This window comes from Dama dama, chromosome 19 (assembly GCF_033118175.1).
Source record: "Dama dama isolate Ldn47 chromosome 19, ASM3311817v1, whole genome shotgun sequence".
Classification (NCBI taxonomy): domain Eukaryota; kingdom Metazoa; phylum Chordata; class Mammalia; order Artiodactyla; family Cervidae; genus Dama; species Dama dama.
Genome location: NC_083699.1, coordinates 70,776,251 through 70,786,047, shown reverse-complemented (window position 1 = coordinate 70,786,047; position 9,797 = coordinate 70,776,251). Strand labels below are relative to the sequence as shown.

Here is a 9,797-nt window from a genome sequence, read left to right as displayed (position 1 = left end):
GGCCTGAGATCTCCCCGCCTCCACCATCCATCCGTCCATCCATCCATCCGTGGGACCCTCTGCTCAGAGCCGACCGCCCTTCCTTCCCGCCCTGGGAGGCTAGCTCAGCTGCTGGTTTCCGGGCAAGTGGCCATGACAGGGGGATGTTTGCTTTAGATAGCCTGCAGCTGGCTGAGTGGGCGTTTCATTCAGACAACACAGGCGCCTCCCACTGTCTACTGTTTCGGGCTAGTGGAGCTCTGGGGTCTTTTGATTTACAAGGCGCTTTACTTGCCTGGAGTTACACTTTGAGGAAGCAGAGTTGTGATGAATGAGGGTCTGACTGTCGATCGCAGGGATCCACACACACAGGCTTGCAAACCTCTTCTCTTGCTGTTGTTTGGTTGCTGAGTTGTGTCTGACTCTTTGTGACTCCACGGACCACAACCTGCCAGGCTCCTCTGTCCATGGGGTTCTCCGGGCAAGAGTCGTGCAGTAGATTGCCATGTTTTCCACCCCCAGAGGATCTTTCAGAGTCAGGGACTGAATCTGTGTCTCCTGCCCTGGCAGGTGGATTCTTTACCCCTGTGCCATCTGGGAAGTCCAGCCTCTTCTCTTGGGTTGGTCTGAAAAAGATTCTAGGCAAGTGACACAGGGGACGTGGGTGCCTGGATGTGGAAACCTGGTCATCTCTAGGCAGGGCTGCTGCTTGCTTATTCCACAGCTGCCCGTCTAGGGCTGACCCTTATAGTGAGGACTCAATGTGTGAGGCTTGCTGGCTGTCTGTGTGTCCTAGATATTCTTACATCAATGACATTGTCAATTTGAGACCATCAAGGTCCTGGAAGGAAAAAGCTTGAAGGCTTTTCTGAGCAAATCCTCAAGCTGATACTTTTTCCATCCAGTGGATTATTCTCATAAGTGCTATGAATGAACAGGTTCTCAGGAGGAGGGCCTGGGGAATTTGACATATTGATGTCCGAGAAGTCTTATTTTCTTATCCCAGATGACAACTGACTGCTTCATTGAGAGAACTTCTGACTACCATAGTTCACTGGGGGAAATGTGAAAACAAAGTGAACCAGAAAAGAAATAGAAACCCAGACCTTTCAGTTCCTGTTTATCCTATTTTTAATCTCAACATCTTGGTTGCTCTCTTTCTTGCTTCCCTGGCCTTGCTGGAAATTCATACCCACACCTGGCTTTCCAAGTGCCTTGGGGACAGAGAAGAGGTGGCCCCCACCAGGGGAGGCTCCACGGCCTCGTGTGTGGGCTGAGAACCAGTGTCCACACTGGCGGGCGTAAGAGGAGGGAGATACCAGGAAACTCGGCCACATCTAATTTGGAGCTGTTGGGAAAGTATGAATGATCATCTCTGCCTGCATTATCTACCTCAGCTAGGACACTGGCAATTCCAGGAACTGGGGAGAAGGAAAGATGGAAAAGGGGCATCGTGAGATTGTGGACAAACACTCAGACTGACCCGTGACTGCAGAGGTAGGAGCGGCTGTGTTCATTGGTCCTTCTCACCTCCTCTCTCCCTCCATCCCCACTCTCTCGTCTATGCTTCCATTCTTAATGTTAGGCTTTGGTGATACAGAGGCAAAGAAAACCAGGAGTCCTGGGCCCCTAGAAACCTCAAGAGAAACATAAAACGCTCGCAAGAATGCCTATGTTGTTCCATGTAGTGGATGTTGGTACCCATACCACAATGCACTCACATGTGTGAACATATTTTTTTTCTTTTCCTCGTGAGTGAAATAATCCATCCCCTGCATGATGCTGTGACTGAAAAGAAGAGTGAATAAAGCGCCCCGCCCCCCAAATAACATGTCCCGAATGGGAGGTGAGCCCCGTGGGGCCCCACTGCGATCGCCCAGGGTGCTCTGGATCCGTGGGCTGTGGTTAGGCATCTGGGAGCCTGTCTTCCTGCCCGGCTGTAGCCTCGGAGGGGAGGGCTGCACCTGTGTGCGGCTTCACGCCCAGCTCTGCAGTGGGCACCTCACCTCCCAGGAACAGAGCAGGGGGACTTGCAAGGACCCTCTACCAGCAGTGGCCCACACCCAGGCCCCCTTCCATGGACACCTCCCACTCAGCACATCCTCCATGGTCATCTCCCATCTCACAGCCTGGAAACCCAGAGCGTCTGCTCAAGGGTCACTTTTCCAGTCTTCCACTTGCTTAGCCATTCACATCTGCAGTTAGCAAGTCTCTCCAGGACCCTCAGGGCATTGCTGATAGAGCTACCCTTCTTCCCCTGATGGCTTGTATTTGGCTAATTGACTTGGCCTATTTATTACCTTGTGAGATGTGAAAGTGTTAATTGCTTGAAGTGTTGACCCTTTGCGACCCCAGGGACCTGCCAGGCCTCTCTGTCCCTGGAATTCTCTGAGCAACAATACTGGACTGGGTAACCATCTCCTTCTCCGGGGTGGGGGGTGGGGGTGGGGGGTCTTCTGAAAACAGAGATCAAAACCAGATCTCCTGCATTGACTCTTAGATTCTTTACCACCTGAGCCACCAGACGTGAGAAGAACCATTACTAATTTCTGTCTCAAAGGAAGAATGAGAAGTTCACTGGACCCCTGTGAGACCAGGTCTGTAATTAATTCTACCATGGACCTCCTTCCCCAACCTGGAGATCGGGAACCTTCTAGAACTCTCTGGAACCTTGTACAGGCTTTAGAACTGCTGACACAGAACTCAGTAATACATTTATTCAGTCCAAGCAGTCTTCAACTATAAAGGTGCTCAGTAGAAATTGTTGCACTACCTAGGCTTAAGGGGCTTCCCTTGTAGCTCAGTACGTAAAGAATCTGCCTGCAAAGCAGGAATCTGCCTTCAATGCAGGAGACCTGGGTTTGATTTGTGAGTCAGGAAGATCCTTGGAGAAGGAAATGGCAACCCACTCCAGTATTCTTGCCTGGAGAATCCTATGGACAGAGGAGCCTGGTGGGCTACAGTCCATGGGATCGCAAGAGTAGGACATGACTTAGCAACTAAACCACCATTACCACCACCTAGGCTTAAATGATTTGAATAAAAATGGGTACAGTAATAAAAGTGATCCTCTTTGCAGAATCATCTAGGGTTTTGTTTTGTTCTTTCTTGATTCTTATTTTCTTCAGTCCCAAATAATTTTGAAATATATTGCTGATGTAAAATTAATTTTAAATGCTATAACATTTTGAGCCAGGCTGATTTTGATGACAGTAGAGAACATTTTGAAGCAGTTTCATGATTTTCAGAACACTACTGATTTTATAAGGGGGGGGGGGAACATTCCCATATAGTAAAACTTTAAAAGTGCTAGCAGTGTTGTTATTTCCTCCAACATAAGCACCCACAACAGGAAAGCAAACAAACCCACAGTGGACCGAAAATGTGGTTTCTGGAACTCTCTTAAACCTTGGCTAAATTTTGGGGGCTCCCAAAGGACAGGATTACTTCATGTCAAAGCAAAAATTCTCCTGACTCTGTAAACAGCCCACGGTTCCAGGAAATATGGGAAATGTAGATGAGAAATGAAGTTGTGTTGTATTTGGAAAAGCTGTCGTGATCACGAAGTCTTCATCCTGCGGGATCCATCTCTGCAGCTTTGGGGCCTTTGGGACCCTTCTCTTCTTTGTATTCACTGCATCTCTTACCAAGTCCATGCTCCTAGTGCTCTCTGCACAACAGGCCAATCAGTTGAGAGATGAGTCAAGGGGCAAAGAATAGGGATTGTTATTGGGAAAGCCAGCAGACTGAGAAGATGGTGGACTAGTGTCCCCCAAATCCAATGCCCCCAAGTTTGGATTTGGGGCTAGTTTCAATAGCAGTCTTCAATGGCAGTCCTTCTCCGGGAGGTCTTCCTGACTCACAGATTGAACCCAGGTCTCCTGCCTTGAAGGCAGATTCCAGCATTGCAGGCAGATTCTTTACCAATTGAGCTACAAGGGAAGCCCCTTAAGCCTAGGTGGTACAAGTTCAGCTGAGCACCTTGATAGCTGAAGACTGCTATTGAAACTCGCCCCAAATCCAAACTTTCAAACTAGTTTGAAAGCTAGTTTCTTTCATAGAGCACACAGACAGAGGTGACAAAGTAGAGTAAAAAAGGTGATAAGTTGTTGCAAATATTTCCTGGTTCTAATCAAGACTCTGAAGGGGATGTGTTAATTTCTTCTTCCATTAGCCATTTATAGGTGGTCAGGATGTGTCCTGTGAGCTAAACAAAGGCATTTTATTTATTTTTTCCCCTTATGTCAAGCTTTGTGCACATTTTTATTTTTTTGTTTATTTTTAATTGAGGGATAACTCTTTTACAGTCTGTGTTGGTTTCTGGTGTACAACAACATGAATCAGCCATAACTGCATACATATCTCCTCCGTCTTGAGCCTCTCTCCCCACTCCATCCCACCCCTCTAGGTCATCACAGAGCGCCGAGCTGAGCTCCTTGTGGTATACGGCAGCTTCCCACTAGCTATTTTACACATGCTAGGATGTATATGTTAATGAAATTCTGATTCCACCACTTCCTTCTCCCACTTTGTCCACGAGTCCATTCTCTATGTCTGCATCTCTATTTCTGCCTTGCAAATAGATTCATCTGTACTGATTTTCTAGATTCCATATATATGGATTAATAGATGGTACTTGTTTTTCTCTTTCTGACTTACTTCCCTCTGTATAACAGGCTCTAGGCCCATCCTCCTCAGTTCATTGGACTCACATTCATTCTTTTTTATGGCTGAGTAATATTCTATTGTATATATGTACCACAACCTCTGTATCCATTCATGTATCAATGGACATCTAGGTTGCTGCTATGTTCTGGCTATTGTAATTAGTGCTGCTTGCTAATGTTCATAACAAAGGCAGTTAACTTAAAGTTATAGCATGGGAAGCAGGGTTCCCGGAAATGGGCCATTATTAAGCTATAGGCAATATCCCTTTAGTGATTAACTTGTATTAATATCAAAAGCAATACAATATGAAAGTTAAAGAAAGAGATTTAATATGGAGTCATATTTGTTCTTCTGTTATACATCTCTCTTTACCTGTTTTTTTTCCTCAAGAACATCCATCACCAAAAACAAAACACCAATGATGATATCACAAACCCCCTTCAATTCTGTTCCTTCTTTAGAGCTCAAATTGCACTGTGCATTTTCATAGGAATAGTTGTGTGTTTGTGGCTTATACAAAATTCACAAAGTAAAAGACACAAGTCACTGAATGTCTCATTTCTTACTAGTTTTGTGGTAGAAACCAAATTGATACTCTCTTTTCTCCTCCCCACCACAGGACAGATTCTCATTTCACTCAGTAGTATAGATAAGTGTCAACACTACACGCTCACTGAGAATAATTTTTGGTTCAGTGAACATCTAATGAATTTAAAATATGATTCTGATTCCATCTAGAAAAAGGCAGCATTCTGCATAAAACAGTATTCCATCAGGATAAATTCTGAGCTTTTATTTTTCCATCATAAAATTCATGTCGGGAAGGTGGAGAGTTGGTCCTCCCACAAAGACAAGCATGTGATAAAGGCTTTATCCCAGAATTTTAAACTCCATCTAACACATTATCCAGACAAAGAAGATTAGGGCTCTTGGCAGACTCACTGGCAATTTGCCTCCATTAGAAGAGAGAGGGCTCAAAGAGAAGAAACTACAGTGTATTCCATCCGTTCCTTTGGCAACAGGGATCTTCCCTTGTTTTAAACCAAACAAACATTAACAAGGAAAACCAGCTGCTTTTACAATGAATAAACCCATTACCTCAACTCTTTGTACATTACTGAGGTATTTTTACTTGTCAGATTTTCTGTTTTGTGGAGGCTTGGATATTTTCAGTATGCTGTCAATGCAGACAAAACAGAGCTGGTTTTAGCAGCAGTACCAGATGTGGATGAGAACAGGGGCCTTCCTGGCCCTTTGATTCCAAAGTTTGGTGGTAAGTTACTGCTGCTGTCAAAAATAGTAACAACAGGATTTGGCATCTTGACACCACGCTGCCTGGTGTTGGCTTAGCTATCCGCACAGTAGCCAACAGTGGAGACTGCATGCAGAGGGCGCCCCCAGAGTTTTAACTCAGACTATGCATCAAGGGTCAGCCCTGTTGTAGTTACTACTGCAGCAAAGAAAACTGGTTCGTATTGATCCAAGCAGCCAACTGATCTTGAGTGTCATGACATTTGACCCACTACAATCATTAACTGTACCCAGGGAACAAATGAACCCTAAAACAAGAGCAGAAGGGATTTTTACAAAAGTACCAGCATTAGGGCTCCTTCCCCTTCCCATATTCCCTCTTTTCTAGACTATTGGGTACTATACATGCTCAGCATAAGAGGGGCTAGTGTTGGGAGTGCCATATGCTCCTAGTATCTGTCAGAGCTCCCCATGATCCACAGGTCAGAAAACTCAGGTCTACAGAGCCAGACAGGAGTGTTGTTTGACTGGTAGAGTGGAGACAACAACCCCCATTTAAAACTGAACAAGTGGAGTCTACAGGAAAGGTCAACTGTCACAAATGAGCACCGTGATGCAAGTTTAGAGGTAGGACCTCCAAAATGATTTGCCGTAGAAGCTAATATTGTAGCCTTAAAAAATGTGACTGTATACCTACTCCCTTCTGATAGTTAGCCTCCAGCCTTGACCTACAATCTAGTCTTCATGGAGTCTAGGCTTCAGATTATTTCTGCCTCAATCTTGGCACAATCCCTTATTAATTGAGTGACTCTGAGCAAGTTTCTTCCATGCTGTATTCTTCATTTTTCTCACTTATGGAGTGGGGACAATGAAATAGTATCCAGGCTTCCCTGGTGGCTCACGTGGTAAAGAGCCTGCTTGCAATGCAGGAGATCTAGGTTCAATCCCTGGATTAGGAAGATCCCCTGGAGAAGGAAATGTCTACCCACTCCAGTATTCTTGCCTGGATAATCTCATGGACAGAGTAGCCTGGCCAGCTATAGTCCATGGGGTCACGAAGAATTGGACACAACTGAGCGACTAATACTTTCCTAGAGCTTATTGTGAATATTTACTGAGATGATGCATGAGGTACTTATCACAATGTCAAGCACAAAGTCAACACTCAATAGATGCTAGGTGTGGCTTTTGGACAGCAATCACAATGTCTCCATTTCAATGGCTGCCCCATGCCCATAAGAACAATACGAAGTCTGATAAGGCTGAGAGAGTCTTCATATTGGGGTCCCTGCCTCTTACCAACCTGGTCTCTCAACATTCTCCCCTCTGAATCCAATGCTCCAGAGATGTTGAAAATCATTCAGGTCCTCAAAAATCTGATGTTCTCTAATTCTCAGGCCTTGGGACATGCCCTCCCTTTCTGTGGAACATTCTATCAGGGCCTGTTAGTCATTCATGCCCTAGTCACTTCACGTTAACTGCAGTCTCCCTGCTCCGTGATTCCCAGAGTACGCATTCTATTATTATTATATTATTATCACTATTACTATTATTATCATTATTCTATTATTATTGTTCAGTACTGGTCTTCCCTATGTGACTGCCAGCTCCATGACAACAGGGACAATGATGGACATCTTACTATCAATCTCTAAACTCTAGTAGAGGTCTCATCCCATAATAGGTGTTCTGTCAATATTCACTGAATGCATGAAGTTATAAAACCATGCAGGGGACTCAAACTTATGAATACCCTCCTTCCAATTCAGAAGTCAGTAGACTTGAGTAGGATAAGAATAGCCAAGTGAATATCAGTACAGAAGTGAATAGGACATAATCTCTTTTTCTCTAAAGGAATGGATTTTGCTGTAGAGATGACTAGTGGTCTCCAAATATGTAGTCTACTCCTCTTCCATAGCAATAGAAGTTCTGACTTTTTATTGAGTCCACAGCCATTAAAAAAAAAAAAAAAAAAACACAAACCTTTCCTAACATCCTTTGCAGTCAAATGTGATCAGGTTTTGGATAAGTTCTGACCAATAAAATACAATCTAAATATTGCTCCCTTTTACTTCATTCTCTCTATAAAATTCAGATTATAAGTATGTAGTCAAAGTCATAAGACTACCTACCATCTGCTAACTGTGTGTTCTACGGCAACCTGTGGCAATCCATCTTGAATGACAGAACGATCTTTGTCATTGTTCAGTCACTCAGTCATGTCCAACTCTTTGTGACCCCATGGACCGTAGCACGCCAGGCTTCCCTGTCCTTCACCATCTCCCAGAGCTTGCTCAAACTCATGTCCATTGAGTTGGTGATGCCATACAACCATCTGTCCTTTGTCATCACCTTCTCCTCCTGCCTTCAATCTTTCCCAGCATCAGAGTCTTTTCCAATGAATCTCTTCCTCCCATCAGATGACTGAAGTATTGGAGTTTCAGCTTCAGCATCAGTCTTCCAATGACTATCCCCTTAAGATGGACTGGTTGAACCTCCTTGCAGGCCAAGGGACTCTCAAGAGTCTTCTCCAACACCACAGTTCAAAAGCATCAATTCTTTGACACTCAGCCTTCTTTATGGTCCAACTTTCACATTCATACATAACTACTGGAAAAACCGTAACTTTGACTATATGGAACTTTGTCAGCAAAGTAATGTCTCTGCTTTGTAATATACTGTCTAGGTTGGTCATAGCTTTTCTTCCAAGGAGCAAGTGTCTTTTAATTTCGTGGTTGCAGTCATCATCTCCAGTGATTTTGGAGCCCAAGAAAATTAAATCTGTCACTGTTTTGATTGTTTCCCCATCTATTTGCCATGAAGTGATGGGACTGAATGCCATGATCTTTTTTTACATGTTGAGTTTTAAGCCAGCTTTTTCACTCTCCTCTTTTACTTTCATCAAGAGGCTCTTTAGTTCCTCTTTGCTTTCTGCCATAAGGGTGGTGTCATCTGCATTTCTGAGGTTATTGACATTTCTCCCGACAATCTTGATTCCAGGTTGTGCTTCATCTAGCCTGTCATTTCTCATGATGAACTCTGCATATAAGTTAAATAAGCAGAGTGACAGCATACAGGCTTGATGTATTCCTTTTCCAATTTCAAACCAGTCTGTTGTTCCATGTCCACTTCTAACTGTTGCTACGTGACCTACATACAGATTTCTCAGGATGTAGGTAAAGTGATCTGGTGTTCCCATCTCTTAAAGAACTTTCCACAGTTTGTTATGACCAACACAGTCAAAGGCTTTAGCATAGTCAATGAAGCAGATGTTTTTTCTGGAATTCTTTTTCTTTTTCTGTGATCTTATGGATGTTGACAATTTGACCTCTGGTTCCTCTGTCTTTTCTAAATCCAATTTGAACATCTAGACATTCTTGGTCCACATACTCTCTAAGTCTATCTTGGAGAATTTTGGGCATTACTTTGCTAGCATGTGAAATGAGTGCAATTGTGGGGTAGTTTGAACATTCTTTGGCACTGCCTTTCTTTGGAATTGGAAGGAAAACTGATTTTTCCCATCCTGTGACTACTGCGAGTTTTCCAAATTTGCTGGCATACTGAGTGCAGCACTTTAATAGTACCATCTTTTAGGATTTGAAATAGTTTAGCTGGAATTCCATTACCTCTGCTAGCTTTGTTCCTAGTGATGCTTCCTAAGGCCCACTTGACTTCACACTCCAAGATGCCTGGCTCTAAGTGAGTGATCACACCATCCTGATTATCTGGGTCATTAAGATCTATATGGTCTATAATGCTCTTTTTTCCCTTCTTGTCTATTCTGATACCTGGAATGAAGGTAAGATGGCTGGAGCTTTGGCAGCCACGTGGGACCTTGAGGAACAAGGCTGTCCTTTAGTGCAGGTGAAGCACATAGCTGGAAGGAATTTGGGTCTCTG

The 9,797-nt window shown here is 44.0% G+C and overlaps 1 long non-coding RNA gene across 3 annotated transcripts in view; it reads left to right on the top strand.

Annotated features, from left to right (window-relative positions):
* Positions 1-1,153: 1,153 nt before the first annotated feature.
* LOC133073994 (uncharacterized) overlaps positions 1,154-9,797 on the top strand; it is a 68,813-nt gene continuing 60,169 nt past the window's right edge. For all 3 annotated transcript variants that reach the window (XR_009697073.1, XR_009697072.1, XR_009697071.1), the window contains exons 1-2: positions 1,154-1,476; positions 2,480-2,576. This is a non-coding gene — a long non-coding RNA (uncharacterized LOC133073994). The remainder of the gene's footprint in view (positions 1,477-2,479; positions 2,577-9,797) is intronic.